This window comes from Salmo salar, unplaced genomic scaffold, assembly GCF_905237065.1.
Source record: "Salmo salar unplaced genomic scaffold, Ssal_v3.1, whole genome shotgun sequence".
Taxonomy (NCBI): Eukaryota; Metazoa; Chordata; class Actinopteri; order Salmoniformes; family Salmonidae; genus Salmo; species Salmo salar.
The window spans coordinates 30,795-51,891 of NW_025548709.1; the positions used below are offsets into that span (position 1 = coordinate 30,795).

The 21,097-nt window shown below is 44.9% G+C and overlaps 1 pseudogene; it reads left to right on the forward strand.

Annotated features, from left to right (window-relative positions):
• Positions 1 to 4,292: 4,292 nt before the first annotated feature.
• Positions 4,293 to 21,097, forward strand: part of LOC106591273 (receptor-type tyrosine-protein phosphatase delta-like) — a 40,146-nt pseudogene continuing 23,341 nt past the window's right edge.

Sequence of the window (21,097 nt, forward strand, 5' to 3'; positions counted from 1 at the left end):
CTCTCCCTTTCTCTCCTCTACTCTCTGTCTCTCTCTCTCTCTCTCTTTCTCCCTTTCTCTCCTCTACTCTCTCTCTCTCTTTCTCCCTTTCTCTCCTCTACTCTCTGTCTCTCTCTCTCTCTCTCTCTCTCTCTCTTTCTCCCTTTCTCTCCTCTACTCTCTGTCTCTCTCTCTCTCTGTCTCTCTCTCTCTCTCTTTCTCCCTCTCTCTTTCTCCCTTTCTCTCCTCTACTCTCTGTCTCTCTCTCTCTCTCTCTTTCTCCCTTTCTCTCCTCTACTCTCTGTCTGTCTCTCTCTCTCTCTCTCTCTTTCTCCCTTTCTCTCCTCTACTCTGTCTCTCTCTCTCTCTTTCTCCCTTTCTCTCCTCTACTCTCTGTCTCTCTCTCCCTCTCTCTCTCTCTTTCTCCCTTTCTCTCCTCTACTCTCTGTCTCTCTCTCTCTCTCTCTCTCTCTCTCTCTTTCTCCCTATCTCTCCTCTACTCTCTGTCTCTCTCTCTCTCTCTCTCTCTCTCTCTTTCTCCCTTTCTCTCCTCTACTCTCTGTCTCTCTCTCTCTCTGTCTCTCTTTCTCCCTTTCTCTCCTCTACTCTCTGTCTCTCTCTCTCTCTGTCTCTCTCTCTCTTTCACCCTTTCTCTCCTCTACTCTCTGTCTCTCTCTCTCTCTGTCTCTCTCTCTCTCTCTTTCTCCCTTTCTCTCCTCTACTCTCTCTCTCTCTTTCTCCCTTTCTCTCCTCTACTCTCTCTCTCTCTCTCTGTCTTTCTCTCGCTCCCTTTCTCTCCTCTCTCTACTCCCTGTCTCTGTCTCTCTCTCTCTCTCTCTCCCTTTCTCTCCTCTATCTACTCTCTCTCTCTCTTTCTCCCTTTCTCTCCTCTACTCTCTGTCTCTCTCTCTCTCTGTCTCTCTTTCACCCTTTCTCTCCTCTACTCTCTGTCTCTCTCTCTCTCTGTCTCTCTCTGTCTCTCTTTCACCCTTTCTCTCCTCTACTCTCTGTCTCTCTCTCTCTCTCTCTGTCTCTGTCTCTCTCTGTCTCTCTCTTTCTCTGTCTCTCTCTCTCTCTCTTTCTCCCTTTCTCTCCTCTACTCTCTGTCTCTCTCTCTCTCTGTCTCTCTCTGTCTCTCTTTCACCCTTTCTCTCCTCTACTCTCTGTCTCTCTCTCTCTCTGTCTCTCTCTCTCTCTCTTTCTCCCTTTCTCTCCTCTACTCTCTCTCTCTCTTTCTCCCTTTCTCTCCTCTACTCTCTCTCTCTCTCTCTCTGTCTTTCTCTCGCTCCCTTTCGCTCCTCTCTCTACTCCCTGTCTCTGTCTCTCTCTCTCTCTCTCTCCCTTTCTCTCCTCTATCTACTCTCTGTCTCTCTCTCCCTTTCTCTCCTCTCTCTCTCTCTCTCTCTCTCTCTCTCTGTCTCTCGCTCTCTCCCTTTCTCTCCTCTCTCTACTCCCTGTCTCTCTCTGTCTCTCGCTCTCTCCCTTTCTCTCCTCTCTCTACTCTCTGTCTCTCGCTCTCTGTCTCTCTCTCTCCCTTTCTCTCCTCTCTTTACTCTCTGTCTCTGTCTCAAATCAGACATTGATAAACTCTCATATCTGTTGGGTAAATACCGTATCAGATTAGTGACCTGTTGCCATGAGAGAAATGCAGCCAGTAGAACACCAACAACATTGTAAATACTCCCAATATTAATCTGTTTATTCCTCTTCCCCTACTATTCCTACTACCACTATGGAAACACTGTACCTAGCTGACTATATAACAATATGTATCTGTTTATTCCTCTTCCCCTACTATTCCTACTACCACTATGGACGCCTTGCTAAAACACTGTACCTAGCTGACTATATAACAATATTAATCTGTTTATTCCTCTTCCCCTACTATTCCTACTACCACTATGGACGCCTTGCTAAAACACTGTACCTAGCTGACTATATAACAATATTAACACTTCAATTCTAATAGGGAGGGACTGAGAGACTGAAAAACAGCTTCTATCTCAAGGCCATCAGACTGTTAAACAGCCATCACTAACACAGAGAGGCTGCTGCCAACATACAGACTTAAAATCATTGGCCACTTTAATACATGGATCACTAGTCACTTTAATAATGTTTACATACCCTACATTACTCATCTCATATGTATATACTGTATTCTATACCATCTATTGCATCTTGCCTCTGCAGCACGGCCATTGCTTATCCATATAGTTATATGTACATATTCTCATTCACCCCTTTACTTAGATTTGTGTGTATTAGGTAGTTGTTGTGGAATTGTTAGATATTGCTGCACGGTCGGAACTAGAAGCACAAGCATTTCACTATACTCACTATAATATCTGATAACCATGTGTATGTGACCAATAACATAGAGACAGAGAGAAACTGAATGGACAGATAGAGAGAGAGAGAGACAGAGAGAGACTGAATGGACAGACAGACAGAGAGAGAGACAGAGAGAGACAGAATGGACAGACAGACAGAGAGAGAGACAGAGAGAGACAGAATGGACAGACAGAGAGAGAGAGAGAGAGAGAGAGACTGAATGGACAGACAGAGAGAGAGAGACAGAGAGAGAGAGAGAGAGAGAGAGAGACAGAGAGAGAGAGAGAGACAGAGAGAGAGAGAGACTGAATGGACAGACAGAGAGAGAGAGAGAGAGACAGAGAGAGAGAGAGAGAGAGACTGAATGGACAGACAGAGAGAGAGAGAGAGACAGAGAGAGAGAGAGAGAGAGAGAGAGAGAGAGAGAGAGAGAGAGAGAGAGAGAGACTGAATGGACAGACAGAGAGACAGAGAGAGACTGAATGGACAGACAGAGAGAGAGCGAGAGACAGAGAGAGAGAGAGAGAGGGAGACTGAATGGACAGACAGAGAGACAGAGAGAGACTGAATGGACAGACAGAGAGACAGAGAGAGACTGAATGGACAGACAGAGAGAGAGAGAGAGAGAGAGAGAGAGAGACTGAATGGACAGACAGAGAGACAGAGAGAGACTGAATGGACAGACAGAGAGAGAGAGAGAGACTGAATGGACAGACAGGGAGACAGAGAGAAAAGGAAACCTCCTGGACTGTGTGTATCCCTGGCAACACACACACACACACACACACACACACACACACACACACACACACACACAGACACACACACACACACTCACACACTCCACACACACTCACACACACACACACACACACACACACACACACACACACACACACACACACACACACACACACACACACACACACACGCACACACACATACACACACACACACAGGACTCACCCAAATGCTTCCGACGGTGTGTGTGTGTGTGTGTGTGTGTGTGTGCGTGTGTGTGTGTGTGTGTGTGTGTGTGTGTGTGCGTGTGTGTGTGTGTGTGTGTGTGTGTGTGTGTGTGTGTGTGTGTGTGTGTGTGTGTGTGTGTGTGTGTGTGTGTGTGTGTGTGTGAGTCCTGTGTGTGTTTTCTGTGATGCAGCAAAGACACAGAACAGGGAAACATCCTTTATATTCTCCATTGAAAAATGGAACAATGATGTTCTTGCTGTATAACCTACCTCTATGGCGCTGGCCAGCTTGGCACACACACACACTGAGAGGGCCTCTGGCTGTGTGTGTTTGTGTGTGTGTCGTTAATGAGGTGAGGACAGCTGCACTGCAGGAGTGAGAACCCAGCAAACCAACATTGATTCTGTGAAAGTTCCCAGAACATTTGTTGCGGCAAATGTTCTCATGACACACAACAACAACAACAAAAAACTGCCCAGTTGTGCTGATGATTGATGAAAATTCTCCTGATGTTGCAAGAACGTTGCTATTCCGTTTTGTTGTGTCAGTTATGTTCTTAAAAAACCATGTCTGGTACTTTGTTCTATTACCTCACGTTGGGGAAATGTTCTGTGGTGGTTGTTAAAAGGGCGAGTCAATGTTAGGAGAACATTCCAAGGATATTTCATAAAAAATAAAAAATAAAAATCTGAAGGAAAAAACTAAAAATTGTAATGTTTTTGGGACGTTATCAAAGTAATTTTAGATAAAACTCTAACTAGAACTTAATGGGAATCTAATGTTCTGGGAATGTTCCCTAGTTTGCTGGGAAGGGTCCTGCAGGCAGACTGATGGAGCCATTTGAAGTGTGTGTATGTGTGTGTGTGTGGGGGGGAGCAAGTAGACTGACTTCAAATTCTCTCTCTGTCTCTCTGGTTAATTAGTAATGGAATAGTGAATCTGATTTGAACCTGAGAAATATGGTGAATAAATAAATATAATGTTTATAATTTCTCTCTCTGTCCAGGTTGTGAGGGCTCTTTCTTGTCTTCCTATTGGCCAGTGAGGCTGTGAGGTCACGGCATGTGGATTACTACGTATCCCATGATGCTATCTGCCAGGCCGGGCTACTTCCTGCTGCTGCTCAGCTTCCTGCTCCTCGCCGACGCAGACTGTGAGTTGATATACGGACACACATACACTATTGTAGTACAGCTTCAAGCACCTGAGTGAGTGATGCTGAATGGATATGATTACCCCCTTGGCCAACCCCCTCTATCTCTCTCTGTCTCTCTCTCTTGCTGTCTCTCTCTGTCTCTCTCTCGCTCTGTGTCTCTCTCTCTCTTGCTGTCTCTCTCTGTCTCTCTCTCTCGCTGTCTCTCTCTGTCTCTCCCTCTCTCTGTCTCTCTCTCGCTGTCTCTCGCTGTCTCTCTCTGTCTCTCTCTCTCTGTCTCTCTCTCTCTCGCTGTCTCTCTCTGTCTCTCCCTCTCTCTGTCTCTCTCTCGCTGTCTCTCTCTGTCTCTCTCTCGCTGTCTCTCTCTGTCTCTCTCTCTCTGTCTCTCTCTCTCTCGCTGTCTCTCTCTGTCTCTCTCTCGCTGTCTCTCTCTGTCTCTCTCTCGCTGTCTCTCTCTGTCTCTCTCTCTCTCTCTCTCTCGCTCTCTCTCTCTCTGTCTCTCTCTCGCTGTCACTCTCTGTCTCTCTCTCTCTCTGTCTCTCTCGCTCTCTGTCTCTCTCTCTCTGTCTCCCTCTGTCTCTCTCTATCTCTCTTCTGATGATGGAGGTCACAAGGCAAAGTATGAGCGAAAGAGGGAGAGGGAAGGAGAGGAAGGGAAGGGAGATGAGAAAGAGAGAGACACCAAGACTAAGAGAGAGGGAGGAGAGGAAGGGAGGAGAGCGAGCCCAGGGCTAAGAGAGGGGGAAGAGAGGATGGGAGGAGAGGGAGACACCAGGGCTAAGAGAGAGGGAGGAGAGGAAGGGAGGAGGAGGAAGGAGAGGAAGGGAGGAGAGAGAGATCAGGGCTAAGAGAGAGGGAGGAGAGGATGGGAGGAGAGAGACACCAGGGCTAAGAGAGAGGGAGGAGAGGAAGGGAGGAGGAGGAAGGAGAGGAAGGGAGGAGAGAGAGACCAGGGCTAAGAGAGAGGGAGGAGAGGAAGGGAGGAGGTGGAAGGAGAGGAAGGGAGGAGAGAGAGAGACCAGGGCTAAGAGAGAGGGAAGAGAGGAAGGGAGGAGAGAGAGAGACCAGGGCTAAGAGAGAGGGAGGAGAGGAAGGGAGGAGGTGGAAGGAGAGGAAGGGAGGAGAGAGAGAGACCAGGGCTAAGAGAGAGGGAGGAGAGGAAGGGATGAGGAGGAAGGAGAGGAAGGGAGGAGAGAGAGAGACCAGGGCTAAGAGAGAGGGAAGAGAGGAAGGGAGGAGGAGGAGGAAGGAGAGGAAGGGAGGAGAGAGAGAGACCAGGGCTAAGAGAGAGGGAAGAGAGGAAGGGAGGAGGAGGAAGGAGAGGAAGGGAGGAGAGAGAGAGACCAGGGCTAAGAGAGAGGGGGGAGAGGAAGGGAGGAGGAGGAAGGAGAGGAAGGGAGGAGAGAGAGAGACCAGGGCTAAGAGAGAGGGAGGAGAGGAAGGGAGAGGGAGGAGGGAGAAGAAGGGAGGCGAGAGAGAGACCAGGGCTAAAAGAGACGGAGGAGAGGAAGGGATGAGGAGGAAGGAGAGGAAGGGAGGAGAGAGAGAGACCAGGGCTAAGAGAGAGGGAGGAGAGGAAGGGATGAAGAGGAAGGAGAGGAAGGGAGGAGAGAGAGAGACCAGGGCTAAGAGAGAGGGAAGAGAGGAAGGGAGGAGGAGGAAGGAGAGGAAGGGAGGAGAGAGAGAGACCAGGGCTAAGAGAGAGGGAAGAGAGGAAGGGAGGAGAGAGAGAGACCAGGGGCTAAGAGAGAGGGAGGAGAGGAAGGGAGGAGGAAGGAGAGGAAGGGAGGAGAGAGAGAGACCAGGGCTAAGAGAGAGGGAGGAGAGGAAGGGAGGAGGAGGAAGGAGAAGAAGGGAGGAGAGGGAAGGAGAGAGAGAAAATTCCCAAAGCAATGAATTTAACTGTATTGATTTTGTTATTACATTTGAGAAAAAGAACACAGCATTAGCTAAGGAAAATGCATAGAATTGAATTGCCGGAAATTAGCTTCTCAGCTCCATGGAGAAATCACTGCCAAGATGGAGGTTGTCACACACACCACCTATGTTGATCTTTAGAGACAGAGAGAGACAGAGACAGAGAGAGAGACAGAGAGAGAGACAGAGAGAGAGACAGAGAGAGACAGAGACAGAGAGAGACAGAGAGAGACAGAGACAGAGAGAGAGACAGAGAGAGAGACAGAGAGAGAGACAACGAGAGAGAGAGAGACAGAGAGAGACAGAGAGAGACAGAGACAGAGAGAGACAGAGACAGAGACAGAGACAGAGAGAGAGACAGAGAGAGAGACAGAGAGAGAGACAACGAGAGAGAGAGAGACAGAGAGAGACAGAGAGAGACAGAGACAGAGAGAGACAGAGAGAGACAGAGACAGAGAGAGACAGAGACAGAGAGAGAGACAGAGAGAGAGACAGAGAGAGAGACAGAGAGAGAGACAGAGAGAGACAGAGAGAGAGAGACAGAGGTAACAGGGTTGACTTGTTATTCTAGTCTGTCTGTCTGTCTGTCTCTGGGTAACAGGGTTGACTTGTTATTCTAGTCTGTCTGCCTGTCTGTCTCTGGGTAACAGAGTTGACTTGTTATTCTAGTCTGTCTGTCTGTCTCTGGGTAACAGAGTTGACTTGTTATTCTAGTCTGTCTGTCTGTCTGTCTCTGGGTAACAGAGTTGACTTGTTATTCTAGTCTGTCTGTCTGTCTGTCTGTCTCTGGGTAACAGAGTTGACTTGTTATTCTAGTCTGTCTGTCTGTCTCTGGGTAACAGAGTTGACTTGTTATTCTAGTCTGTCTGTCTGTCTCTGGGTAACAGGGTTGACTTGTTATTCTAGTCTGTCTGTCTGTCTGTGGGTAACAGGGTTGACTTGTTATTCTAGTCTGTCTGTCTGTCTGTCTCTGGGTAACAGGGTTGACTTGTTATTCTAGTCTGTCTGTCTGTCTGTCTCTGGGTAACAGGGTTGACTTGTTATTCTAGTCTGTCTGTCTGTGGGTAACAGGGTTGACTTGTTATTCTGTCTGTCTGTCTGTCTCTGGGTAACAGGGTTGACTTGTTATTCTAGTCTGTCTGTCTGTCTGTGGGTAACAGGGTTGACTTGTTATTCTAGTCTGTCTGTCTGTGGGTAACAGGGTTGACTTGTTATTCTAGTCTGTCTGTCTGTCTCTGGGTAACAGGGTTGACTTGTTATTCTAGTCTGTCTGTCTGTCTGTCTCTGGGTAACAGGGTTGACTTGTTATTCTAGTCTGTCTGTCTGTCTGTCTGTGGGTAACAGAGTTGACTTGTTATTCTAGTCTGTCTGTCTCTGGGTAACAGGGTTGACTTGTTATTCTAGTCTGTCTGTCTGTCTCTGGGTAACAGGGTTGACTTGTTATTCTAGTCTGTCTGTTTGTCTCTGGGTAACAGGGTTGACTTGTTATTCTAGTCTGTCTGTCTCTGGGTAACAGAGTTGACTTGTTATTCTAGTCTGTCTGTCTGTCTCTGGGTAACAGGGTTGACTTGTTATTCTAGTCTGTCTGTCTGTCTCTGGGTAACAGGGTTGACTTGTTATTCTAGTCTGTCTGTCTGTCTCTGGGTAACAGAGTTGACTTGTTATTCTAGTCTGTCTGTCTCTGGGTAACAGGGTTGACTTGTTATTCTAGTCTGTCTGTCTGTCTGTCTCTGGGTAACAGGGTTGACTTGTTATTCTAGTCTGTCTGTCTGTCTCTGGGTAACAGAGTTGACTTGTTATTCTAGTCTGTCTGTCTCTGGGTAACAGGGTTGACTTGTTATTCTAGTCTGTCTGTCTGTGGGTAACAGGGTTGACTTGTTATTCTAGTCTGTCTGTCTGTCTCTGGGTAACAGAGTTGACTTGTTATTCTAGTCTGTCTGTCTCTGGGTAACAGAGTTGACTTGTTATTCTAGTCTGTCTGTCTGTCTCTGGGTAACAGAGTTGACTTGTTATTCTAGTCTGTCTGTCTGTGGGTAACAGAGTTGACTTGTTATTCTAGTCTGTCTGTCTCTGGGTAACAGGGTTGACTTGTTATTCTAGTCTGTCTGTCTGTCTCTGGGTAACAGGGTTGACTTGTTATTCTAGTCTGTCTGTCTGTCTGTGGGTAACAGGGTTGACTTGTTATTCTAGTCTGTCTGTCTGTCTCTGGGTAACAGAGTTGACTTGTTATTCTAGTCTGTCTGTCTGTCTGTCTCTGGGTAACAGGGTTGACTTGTTATTCTAGTCTGTCTGTCTCTGGGTAACAGGGTTGACTTGTTATTCTCGACACGCTCTCAGTTTTTCACCACAAAACACCAGAAAAGAGTTAAAAAGAGTAGAACGAGCTCATCTGCTTTAACGCTGCGATGATTTGACTATTAGATGTAAAAATGTATTTGGAAAAATAATGTTTTTAAAGGAATATTTTCATCATATTAAAAAGGAGAGTTCAGTTCACGTAAACAGGGTTGACCTTAATAAAAATGAGCACAGATGTAAATAAGTCAGTAATCTCATCATCTTCAGAAAGGACTTTTTGTGAAAGTAACAAGATAACTAGGGATTTACAGTGATGGAGGAAGACTTGGCAGACATTTTTCTTTGTGGGGGTTTAAGTGGGTTCAAATCTTCATAGAAACACACAGAGGCACAATGTCACTTTATTCATATTACAAATATTTATTGAATTTTCTATGTGGTCTCTTTCAAAGGGCACTTCATTTAATCTAACAGGCTTTTAAATGCCATCCTGGAGCACCATTTCTACTTAACCATATCAAAGGGAAGAGAAAGGTCATCATTTGGTGGTAAGGACCCATCTAATAGTACATCTGATAGAGCATATTGAACTGAAAGGACACATTATATCTAACGAGTCTTAATGACACCTTTTATAAAGCTTCGTAAGGCTTACGTATATTATCTCGGCTAACCGGTGCCCCCGCACAAAACAGAGATTCACACCCCTTTACTTTTTCCACATTTTGTTGTCTATTTATTATAATTCACATTTCCTGTTGCTGCAGGATTATTTTCCTGCTGTGGGATGAAGGGTCAGAGTCATAAGGTCATTTGTTTTGATCATGTGACCTGATAAGGAACAACTCTGGGTGATTCAAATCTCATCTGTAGGATAAGCAAAGAGCTAGTCTCATGACATGTAATCACACACACCCACACACATGCACACGCACCCACGCACCCACACGCATACACACACACACACACACACGCACACACGCATACACACACGCATACACACACACACACACACACACACACACACACACACACACACACACACACACACACACACACACACACACACACACACACACACACACAGTGTAATCTGAGGATTGCATGTAATCAAAACGCTGTATGTTGATCTCGGTGTGCCTCTCCTGTCGTCACGGTCACTTCTCACACATCTGCCATCATAATACATCATCAAATCAAATGTTATTTGTCACATTTTTTTACCTTTATTTTACTAGGCAGGTCAGTTAACAACAAATTCTTATTTTCAATGACGGCCTAGGAACAGTGGGTTAACTGCCTTGTTCAGGGGCAGAACGACAGATTTGTACCATGTCAGTTCGGGGATTCGATCTTGCAACCTTTCGGTTCCTAGTCCAACACTCTAACCACTAGGCAGCCTGCCGTCCCGGCGCCGAATACAACAGGTGTAGACCTTACAGTGAAATACTGAATACAACAGGTGTAGACCTTACAGTGAAATGCTGAATACAACAGGTGTAGACCTTACAGTGAAATGCTGAATACAACAGGTGTAGACCTTACAGTGAAATACTGAATACAACAGGTGTAGACCTTACAGTGAAATTCTGAATACAACAGGTGTAGACCTTACAGTGAAATACTGAATACAACAGGTGTAGACCTTACAGTGAAATACTGAATACAACAGGTGTAGACCTTACAGTGAAATGCTGAATACAACAGGTGTAGACCTTACAGTGAAATGCTGAATACAACAGGTGTAGACCTTACAGTGAAATGCTGAATACAACAGGTGTAGACCTTACAGTGAAATGCTGAATACAACAGGTGTAGACCTTACAGTGAAATACTGAATACAACAGGTGTAGACCTTACAGTGAAATGCTGAATACAACAGGTGTAGACCTTACAGTGAAATGCTGAATACAACAAGTGTAGACCTTACAGTGAAATACTGAATACAACAGGTGTAGACCTTACAGTGAAATACTGAATACAACAGGTGTAGACCTTACAGTGAAATACTGAATACAACAGGTGTAGACCTTACAGTGAAATACTTACTTACAAGCCCTTAATCAACCATGTAGTTCAAGAAATAGAGTTAAGTACATATTTACCAAATAAACTAAAGTTAAACATTTAATAAAAATAGCACAATAAAATAACAATACTGAGGCTATAAACAGGGCTACCTAGTGTGGGTGTACAGGTTAGAGGTCATTTGTACATGTAGGTAGGGGTGAAGTGACTATGCATAGATAATAAACAGGAAGTAGCAGCAGTGTAAATGTACATGTAGGTAGGGGTGAAGTGACTATGCATAGATAATAAACAGTGAGTAGCAGCAGTGTAAATGTACATGTAGGTAGGGGTGAAGGGACTATGCATAGATAATAAACAGGAAGTAGCAGCAGTGAAAATGTACATGTAGGTAGAGGTGAAGGGACTATGCATAGATAATAAACAGGAAGTAGCAGCAGTGTAAATGTACATGTAGGTAGAGGTGAAGGGACTATGCATAGATAATAAACAGGGAGTAGCAGCAGTGTAAATGTACATGTAGGTAGGGGTGAAGTGACTATGCATAGATAATAAACAGGAAGTAGCAGCAGTGTAAATGTACATGTAGGTAGAGGTGAAGGGACTATGCATAGATAATAAACAGGGAGTAGCAGCAGTGTAAATGTACATGTAGGTAGAGGTGAAGGGACTATGCATAGATAATAAACAGGAAGTAGCAGCAGTGTAAAAACAACGGCGGGGAGGGGGGGGGTCTTCCTCTGACACCGCCTAGTATAGAGGTCGCCTGGTATAGAGAAGCTTGGCACCAGTGATGTACTGAGCCGTACGCACTACCCTCTGTAGACAGTCATGAAGAGGGCACGACAAACCCTATTACCCTTCAGGAGACTGAAAAGATTTGGCATGGGTCCTCAGATACTCAAAAGGTTCTACAGCTGCACCATCGAGAGCATCCTGACTGGTTGCATCACTGCCTGGTATGGCAACTGCTCGGCCTCTGACCTCAAGGCACTACAGAAGGTAGTGCGTACGGCTCAGTACATCACTGGGGCCAAGCTTCCTGCCACCCAGGACCTCTATACCAGGCGGTGTCAGAGGAAGGCTCAACAATGGTCAAAGACTCCAGCCACCCTAGTCAGACTGTTCTCTCTGCTACCGCACGGCAAGCGGTACCGGAGTGCCAAGTCTAGGTCCAAGAGGCTTCTAAACAGATTCTACCCAGAAGCCATAAGACTCCTGAACATCTAGTCAAATGGCTACCCAGACTATTCACATTGCCCCCCCTCCCCCCCCCCACCTTCTACGGTGCTGCTTCTCTCTGTTATTATCTATGCATAGTCACTTTAATAACTCAACCTACATGTACATATTACCTCAATTAGCTCGACACCGGTGCCCCCGCACATTGACACATTGACTCTGTACCGCTACCCCCTGTATATAGCCTCCACATTGACTCTGTACCGCTACCCCCTGTATATAGCCTCCACATTGACTCTGTACTGGTACCACCTGTATATAGCCTCCACATTGACTCTGTACCGGTACCCCCTGTATATAGCCTCCACATTGACTCTGTACTGGTACCACCTGTATATAGCCTCCACATTGACTCTGTACCGGTACCCCTGTATATAGCCTCCACATTGACTCTGTACCGGTACCCCTGTATATAGCCTCCACATTGACTCTGTACTGGTACCCCTGTATATAGCCTCCACATTGACTCTGTACCGGTACCTCCTGTATATAGCCTCCACATTGACTCTGTACTGGTACCCCCTGTATATAGCCTCCACATTGACTCGGTACTGGTAACCCCTGTATATAGCCTCCACATTGACTCTGTACTGGTACCCCTGTATATAGCCTCCACATTGACTCTGTACCGGTACCCCCTGTATATAGCCTCCACATTGACTCTGTACCGGTACCCCCCTGTATATAGCCTCCACATTGACTCTGTACCGGTACCCCCTGTATATAGCCTCCACATTGACTCTGTACTGGTACCCCCTGTATATAGCCTCCACATTGACTCTGTACCGGTACCCCCCTGTATATAGCCTCCACATTGACTCTGTACCGGTACCCCCTGTATATAGCCTCCACATTGACTCTGTACTGGTACCCCCTGTATATAGCCCACCTATTGTTATTTACTGCTGCTCTTTAATTATTTGTTATTCTTATCTCTTACTTTTTTGGGTGTATTTTTTAAAAACTGCATTGCTGGTTAAGGGCTTGTAAGTAAGCATTTCACTGTAAGGTCTACACCTGTTGTATTCAGCGCATGTGACAAATTGATTTGATTTGAATTAGTCTCCAGTCTCCAACTACACTAATAGGACCTGATCAACCCTCTGAATTAGTCTCCAGCTACACTAATAGGACCTGATCAACCCTCTGAATTAGTCTCCAGCTACACTAGTAGGACCTGATCAACCCTCTGAATTAGTCTCCAGCTACACTAATAGGACCTGATCAACCCTCTGAATTAGTCTCCAGCTACACTAGTAGGACCTGATCAACCCTCTGAATTAGTCTCCAGCTACACTAGTAGGACCTGATTAACCCTCTGAATTAGTCTCCAGCTACACTAGTAGGACCTGATCAACCCTCTGAATTAGTCTCCAGCTACACTAGTAGGACCTGATCAACCCTCTGAATTAGTCTCCAGCTACACTAGTAGGACCTGATCAACCCTCTGAATTAGTCTCCAGCTACACTAGTAGGACCTGATCAACCCTCTGAATTAGTCTCCAGCTACACTAGTAGGACCTGATCAACCCTCTGAATTAGTCTCCAGCTACACTAGTAGGACCTGATCAACCCTCTGAATTAGTCTCCAGCTACACTAGTAGGACCTGATTAACCCTCTGAATTAGTCTCCAGCTACACTAGTAGGACCTGATCAACCGTGAAAACGTGATATTGGCCTACGCTACGTAGCCTCTTGTTTTGACAGATATTAGTTCTGCTTGGGAACCTGTGAACTGCAGCCCATGAGATTCTCCCTCGGAATGCAGTAATAATGGAGCTAGAACTTTTCGATTACAATTACCTCACAATGACTTGAATACTGGAATAGGGGATTTTTCTTCATTAGCCATTAATGCTAATGATAAAAACACGGGGGATTAGAGTAGGTGTACGTTCCTAATGGCACCCTATTCCCTATATAGTGCACTACTTTTGACCAGCGCCCATAGAGTAGTAAGAAATAGGGTGTCATTTGTGATGCAAGCCTACTGTAGCTATATAACAGCTAGTGTGGTGTAGGCCACGGGGATGTGAAACTCTCTCTGGGTTCTATCTGTTCTCTGCCTGCTCAACTAGCCCTTTCTGCCCTGAGAGGCAGCAGGAGGAAGCTATTAGCGATTAGCATTGCAGTGCTCCAATCCGCAAACTAATGCAACATGACTTAGCGTTAGCTTAGCATTAGCTTAGCGTGTGCACCCATCCGTGAGTAATACGGGCCCGGTTAGCGTTAGCTTAGCTTTAGCTTAGCGTGTGCACCCACCCGAAAGTAATTGGCCCTGACTAACGCTGAAGGAAGAAAAACATTCAGTTGAATAGGGAAGCCTGAGTCTGACCTATTAAGCGATGGAGCCAACGGCTAACCCATGTGTTAGTAATGATGGCTTGCGTACAAAGAAGCCTTTATTTCATTATTTGATTAACTAATGCCCCCTTTTTTCTTGTTTCTAACAAATTAACTCTGATTAATTCAACACGGACCAAACCTCAGGTGTTACAGAACTAGGCTACGTCAAGCGCTAAGTGGTACACTAATTGGACAGACGGGAGAATTGGCGGAAGCAATGTGCGTTTTTGTTTTTTTTCTTCATATTTTAGGTGTTATCGAATCGTTAGATGTTGGATGTCACTGTTGAACTGCTACTTGGCGTATTCTACCGGAGAGTAGCTGTGTGTCCCTAGATAGATGGGCTTTCAAGACAATGGATGGGAAATGGATGGAAATAATTGTGCTGGAAGCAGAAACAGATCTGTTGTAGATGAATACAAAACAGTTTATTTATATGAATATTTATGCTTTATTTTACAAGGGATACCTGGTCAAATGACACCATAGAGATACATAGAGTATAACACTATGTAGACTACATAACAGTTGTTCAAGTAGCGAAGGTGTTGATGGGATCTCATCTCAACCATAGTTTGAGGTGGATCCAATATGATTAGGAATCTCATTAGTTGTTAATTTTGCTCCTAGTTTGCCTTGTTTGAGGCTGATGTGGTTTAAGTTATGTGTTGTCTGAAGCAAGGCGTGTGCCCATAGTAGATCAGTAGAACTGGACTGGGCCAAACACTGGGATTGGCCTCATTTCTCAATGTGTCCAACATGACTCTGTGCTCATATTGAAAATGATCATTTCTATGTGTGTGTGTGTGTGTGTGTGTGTGTGTGTGTGTGTGTGTGTGTGTGTGTGTGTGTGTGTGTGTGTGTGTGTCTCTCTCTCTCTCTCTCTCTCTCTCTCTCTCTCTCTCTCTCTCTCTCTCTCTCTCTCTGTCTCTCTCTGTCGCTCTCTCTGTCTCTTTCTCTCTCTCTTATGTTATGTAGATTGCACTATATACAGTATACTGTATTATACTACAATATACATCCCACTGTACTGCATTATACTACAATATACATCCACTATATACAGTAGACTACAATATATATTTCACTATACACAGTATACTACATTATACATCCCACTATATACAGTATACTGCATTATACTACAATATACATCCCACTATATGCAGTATACTACAAAATACATTCCACTGTATACAATGTACTACAGTATACATCCCACTATATACAGTATACTGCAGTATACTTAAGTAATAATGCATGATAAGGGGTGTGGTATACGGCCAATATACCACGGCTAAGGGCTGTTCTTAAGCACGACGCAACGCGGAGTGCCTTGATACAGCCCTTAGCCGTGGTATATTGGCCATATATCACAAACCCCCTGCGGTGCCTTATTGCTATAATAAACTGGTTACCAACATAATTAGAGCAGTAAAAATACATATTTTGTCACACCCGTGGTATATGGTCTGATATACCACGGCTGTCAGGCAGTCAGCATTCAGGGCTCGAACAACCCAGTTTATAATTCAATATACATCCCACTACTGTACAGTTATTTCGGAAAGTATTCAGACCCCTTGACTTTTTCTCCCAAAAATTATGTAAAAACATTTCCTCATCAATCTACACACAATACCCCATAATGACATCACAATACCCCATAATGACATCACAATACCCCATAATGACATCACAATACCCCATAATGACAAAGAGAAAAGCGGGTTTTTATAAATGTTTGCAAATATATTTTAATTTTTTTTTTAACAGAAATACCTTATTTACATAAGTATTCAGACCTTTTGCTATGAGACTCCAAATTAAACTCAATTTCATCCTGTTTCCATTCATCATCCTTGGTGTTTCTACAACTTGATTGGAGTCCACCTGTGATAAATTCAATTGATTGGACGTGTTTGGAAAGGCACACACCTGTCTATATAAGGTCCCACAGTTGACAGTGCATGTCAGAGCAGAAACCAAACCATGATGTTGAAGGAATTGTCCGTAGAGCTCCGAGACAGGATTGTGTCGAGGCACAGATCTGGGGAAAGGTACCAAAACATTTTTGCAGCATTGAAGGTCCCCAAGAACACAGTGGCCTCCATCATTCTTAAATGGAAGAAGTTTGGAACCACCAAGACTTTCCCGAATGCCCAGTGATAAATGACGTGTAGAGATACTGTCTGAAGGCTCTTTCCCACTAGTAAAGCCCAGTGATAAATGACGTGTAGAGATACTGTCTGAAGGCTCTTTCCCACTAGTAAAGCCCAGTGATAAATGACGTGTAGAGATGCTGTCTGAAGGCTCTTTCCCACTAGTAAAGCCCAGTGATAAATGACGTGTAGAGATACTGTCTGAAGGCCCTTTCCCACTAGTAAAGCCCAGTGATAAATGACGTGTAGAGATACTGTCTGAAGGCTCTTTCCCACTAGTAAAGCCCAGTGATAAATGACGTGTAGAGATACTGTCTGAAGGCCCTTTCCCACTAGTAAAGCCCAGTGATAAATGACGTGTAGAGATGCTGTCTGAAGGCTCTTTCCCACTAGTAAAGCCCAGTGATAAATGACGTGTAGAGATGCTGTCTGAAGGCTCTTTCCCACTAGTAAAGCCCAGTGATAAATGACGTGTAGAGATACTGTCTGAAGGCTCTTTCCCACTAGTAAAGCCCAGTGATAAATGACGTGTAGAGATACTGTCTGAAGGCTCTTTCCCACTAGTAAAGCCCAGTGATAAATGACGTGTAGAGATGCTGTCTGAAGGCTCTTTCCCACTAGTAAAGCCCAGTGATAAATGACGTGTAGAGATGCTGTCTGAAGGCTCTTTCCCACTAGTAAAGCCCAGTGATAAATGATGTGTAGAGATACTGTCTGAAGGCTCTTTCCCACTAGTAAAGCCCAGTGATAAATGACGTGTAGAGATACTGTCTGAAGGCTCTTTCCCACTAGTAAAGCCCAGTGATAAATGACGTGTAGAGATGCTGTCTGAAGGCTCTTTCCCACTAGTAAAGCCCAGTGATAAATGACGTGTAGAGATGCTGTCTGAAGGCTCTTTCCCACTAGTAAAGCCCAGTGATAAATGACGTGTAGAGATGCTGTCTGAAGGCTCTTTCCCACTAGTAAAGCCCAGTGATAAATGACGTGTAGAGATACTGTCTGAAGGCTCTTTCCCACTAGTAAAGCCCAGTGATAAATGACGTGTAGAGATGCTGTCTGAAGGCTCTTTCCCACTAGTAAAGCCCAGTGATAAATGACGTGTAGAGATGCTGTCTGAAGGCTCTTTCCCACTAGTAAAGCCCAGTGATAAATGACGTGTAGAGATGCTGTCTGAAGGCTCTTTCCCACTAGTAAAGCCCAGTGATAAATGATGTGTAGAGATACTGTCTGAAGGCTCTTTCCCACTAGTAAAGCCCAGTGATAAATGATGTGTAGAGATACTGTCTGAAGGCTCTTTCCCACTAGTAAAGCCCAGTGATAAATGACGTGTAGAGATACTGTCTGAAGGCTCTTTCCCACTAGTAAAGCCCAGTGATAAATGACGTGTAGAGATGCTGTCTGAAGGCTCTTTCCCACTAGTAAAGCCCAGTGATAAATGACGTGTAGAGATGCTGTCTGAAGGCTCGTTCCCACTAGTAAAGCCCAGTGATAAATGACGTGTAGAGATACTGTCTGAAGGCTCTTTCCCACTAGTAAAGCCCAGTGATAAATGACGTGTAGAGATACTGTCTGAAGGCTCTTTCCCACTAGTAAAGCCCAGTGATAAATGACGTGTAGAGATACTGTCTGAAGGCCCTTTCCCACTAGTAAAGCCCAGTGATAAATGACGTGTAGAGATACTGTCTGAAGGCTCTTTCCCACTAGTAAAGCCCAGTGATAAATGATGTGTAGAGATACTGTCTGAAGGCTCTTTCCCACTAGTAAAGCCCAGTGATAAATGACGTGTAGAGATACTGTCTGAAGGCTCTTTCCCACTAGTAAAGCCCAGTGATAAATGACGTGTAGAGATACTGTCTGAAGGCCCTTTCCCACTAGTAAAGCCCAGTGATAAATGACGTGTAGAGATGCTGTCTGAAGGCTCTTTCCCACTAGTAAAGCCCAGTGATAAATGACGTGTAGAGATGCTGTCTGAAGGCTCTTTCCCACTAGTAAAGCCCAGTGATAAATGACGTGTAGAGATGCTGTCTGAAGGCTCTTTCCCACTAGTAAAGCCCAGTGATAAATGACGTGTAGAGATGCTGTCTGAAGGCTCTTTCCCACTAGTAAAGCCCAGTGATAAATGACGTGTAGAGATACTGTCTGAAGGCTCTTTCCCACTAGTAAAGCCCAGTGATAAATGACGTGTAGAGATGCTGTCTGAAGGCTCTTTCCCACTAGTAAAGCCCAGTGATAAATGACGTGTAGAGATGCTGTCTGAAGGCTCTTTCCCACTAGTAAAGCCCAGTGATAAATGACGTGTAGAGATACTGTCTGAAGGCTCTTTCCCACTAGTAAAGCCCAGTGATAAATGACGTGTAGAGATGCTGTCTGAAGGCTCTTTCCTACTAGTAAAGCCCAGTGATAAATGACGTGTAGAGATACTGTCTGAAGGCTCTTTCCCACTAGTAAAGCCCAGTGATAAATGATGTGTAGAGATACTGTCTGAAGGCTCTTTCCCACTAGTAAAGCCCAGTGATAAATGACGTGTAGAGATACTGTCTGAAGGCTCTTTCCCACTAGTAAAGCCCAGTGATAAATGACGTGTAGAGATGCTGTCTGAAGGCTCTTTCCCACTAGTAAAGCCCAGTGATAAATGACGTGTAGAGATGCTGTCTGAAGGCTCGTTCCCACTAGTAAAGCCCAGTGATAAATGACGTGTAGAGATACTGTCTGAAGGCTCTTTCCCACTAGTAAAGCCCAGTGATAAATGACGTGTAGAGATACTGTCTGAAGGCTCTTTCCCACTAGTAAAGCCCAGTGATAAATGACGTGTAGAGATGCTGTCTGAAGGCTCTTTCCCACTAGTAAAGCCCAGTGATAAATGATGTGTAGAGATACTGTCTGAAGGCTCTTTCCCACTAGTAAAGCCCAGTGATAAATGACGTGTAGAGATACTGTCTGAAGGCTCTTTCCCACTAGTAAAGCCCAGTGATAAATGACGTGTAGAGATGCTGTCTGAAGGCTCTTTCCCTAACGACCTGTCTGTTCTAACACTCTAAGTCTGTGTAATGTCCAAACACTAAGGACCTCTCATCTCATTTTGTTCTGTCTATTCTCTGTTGTTATCTTCTAGGGTTAGGAGATACAGAACCTAAGCTCTCTCTCTCACTCACTATCTCTCTGTCCTTTCCTACCCTCCTGGGGAGAGAGAGAGAGAGAGAGAGAGAGAGAGAGAGAGAGATGCACATGAGATCCAGAGAGAGGGAGAGATGCACATGAGATACAGAGAGAGGGAGAGATAAAATGCAGATAGAGAGAGAGGGAGAGATAAAATGCAGGTAGAGAGAGAGGGAGAGATAAAATGCAGGTAGAGAGAGAGGGAGAGATAAAATGCAGATAGAGAGATTGGGGTGCAGAGAGAGAGAAAGTGTGGAGCATACAGAAGCTCCTCTTCTCAGAAGTAGAGAGAGAAGGAAGAGAGAGAGATTGTATGGAGCATACGGGAGGGAGCTCCCCTCTCATTAAGTCTCACCCTGAGAGAGAAGGGGAGGATGAGAGGTGGAGAGAAAGGAGGAGGGGAAGAAAGGGCAGAGAGGGTCACAAAGGGACGGAGAAGGGGGAGGAAGATTGCATGTGTCTAGAGGGGGAGAGAAACGGAGTGATGGGGAGAAAAGAGGGGTACATGTAACCTGGTTCAGATTATCAATCAACCTAGCAGTTACTGACAGAATAGGAATGTAATCATCAACATGTATTGATCACATCTTTAATAATTTTGCAGAAATGTGCTTGAAAGCAGAATCCAGATCCATTGAATGTAATGATCATGATACAGCAGCCATATCTAGGAAAACCAAAGTTCCAAAGGCTGGGCCTAATATAGTGTATGAGAGGTCATCCAATACATTTTTTTGTGATTCCTATGTTGATGTAAAGAATATTTGTTGGTCTGTGGTGTGTAATGAGAAGCAAACAGACGTTGCACCTGACACATTTATGACATTTCTTATCCCAGTTACTAATAAGCACCCATTACGAAAAATACAGTAAAAACTGTTAAATCCCAGTGGATTGATGAGGAATTGAAATAAATGGTATGGTTGAGAGGGATGAGGCAAAATAAATGGCAAATAAGTCTGGCTGCACAATCGATTGGCAAACGTACTGCAAATTGAGAAATCATGTGACTAAACTGAACAAAAGAGGAAGCTGTCATAATAGACAGGAAGTAATGAGGATCCATAATAAACCCCAGGAAGAGTAGCTGCTGCCTTGGCAGGAACTAACGGGGATCCATAATAAACCCCAGGAAGAGTAGCTGCTGCCTTGGCAGGAACTAATGGGGATCCATAATAAACCCCAGGAAGAGTAGCTGCTGCCTTGGCAGGAACTAATGGGGATCCATAATAAACCCCAGGAAGAGTAGCTGCTGCCTTGGCAGGAACTAATGGGGATCCATAATAAACCCCAGGAAGAGTAGCTGCTGCCTTGGCAGGAACTAATGGGGATCCATAATAAACCCCAGGAAGAGTAGCTGCTGCCTTGGCAGGAACTAATGTAGCTGCTGCCTTGGCAGGAACGAATGGGGATCCATAATAAACCCCAGGAAGAGTAGCTGCTGCCTTGGCAGGAACTAATGGGGATCCATAATAAACCCCAGGAAGAGTAGCTGCTGCCTTGGCAGGAACT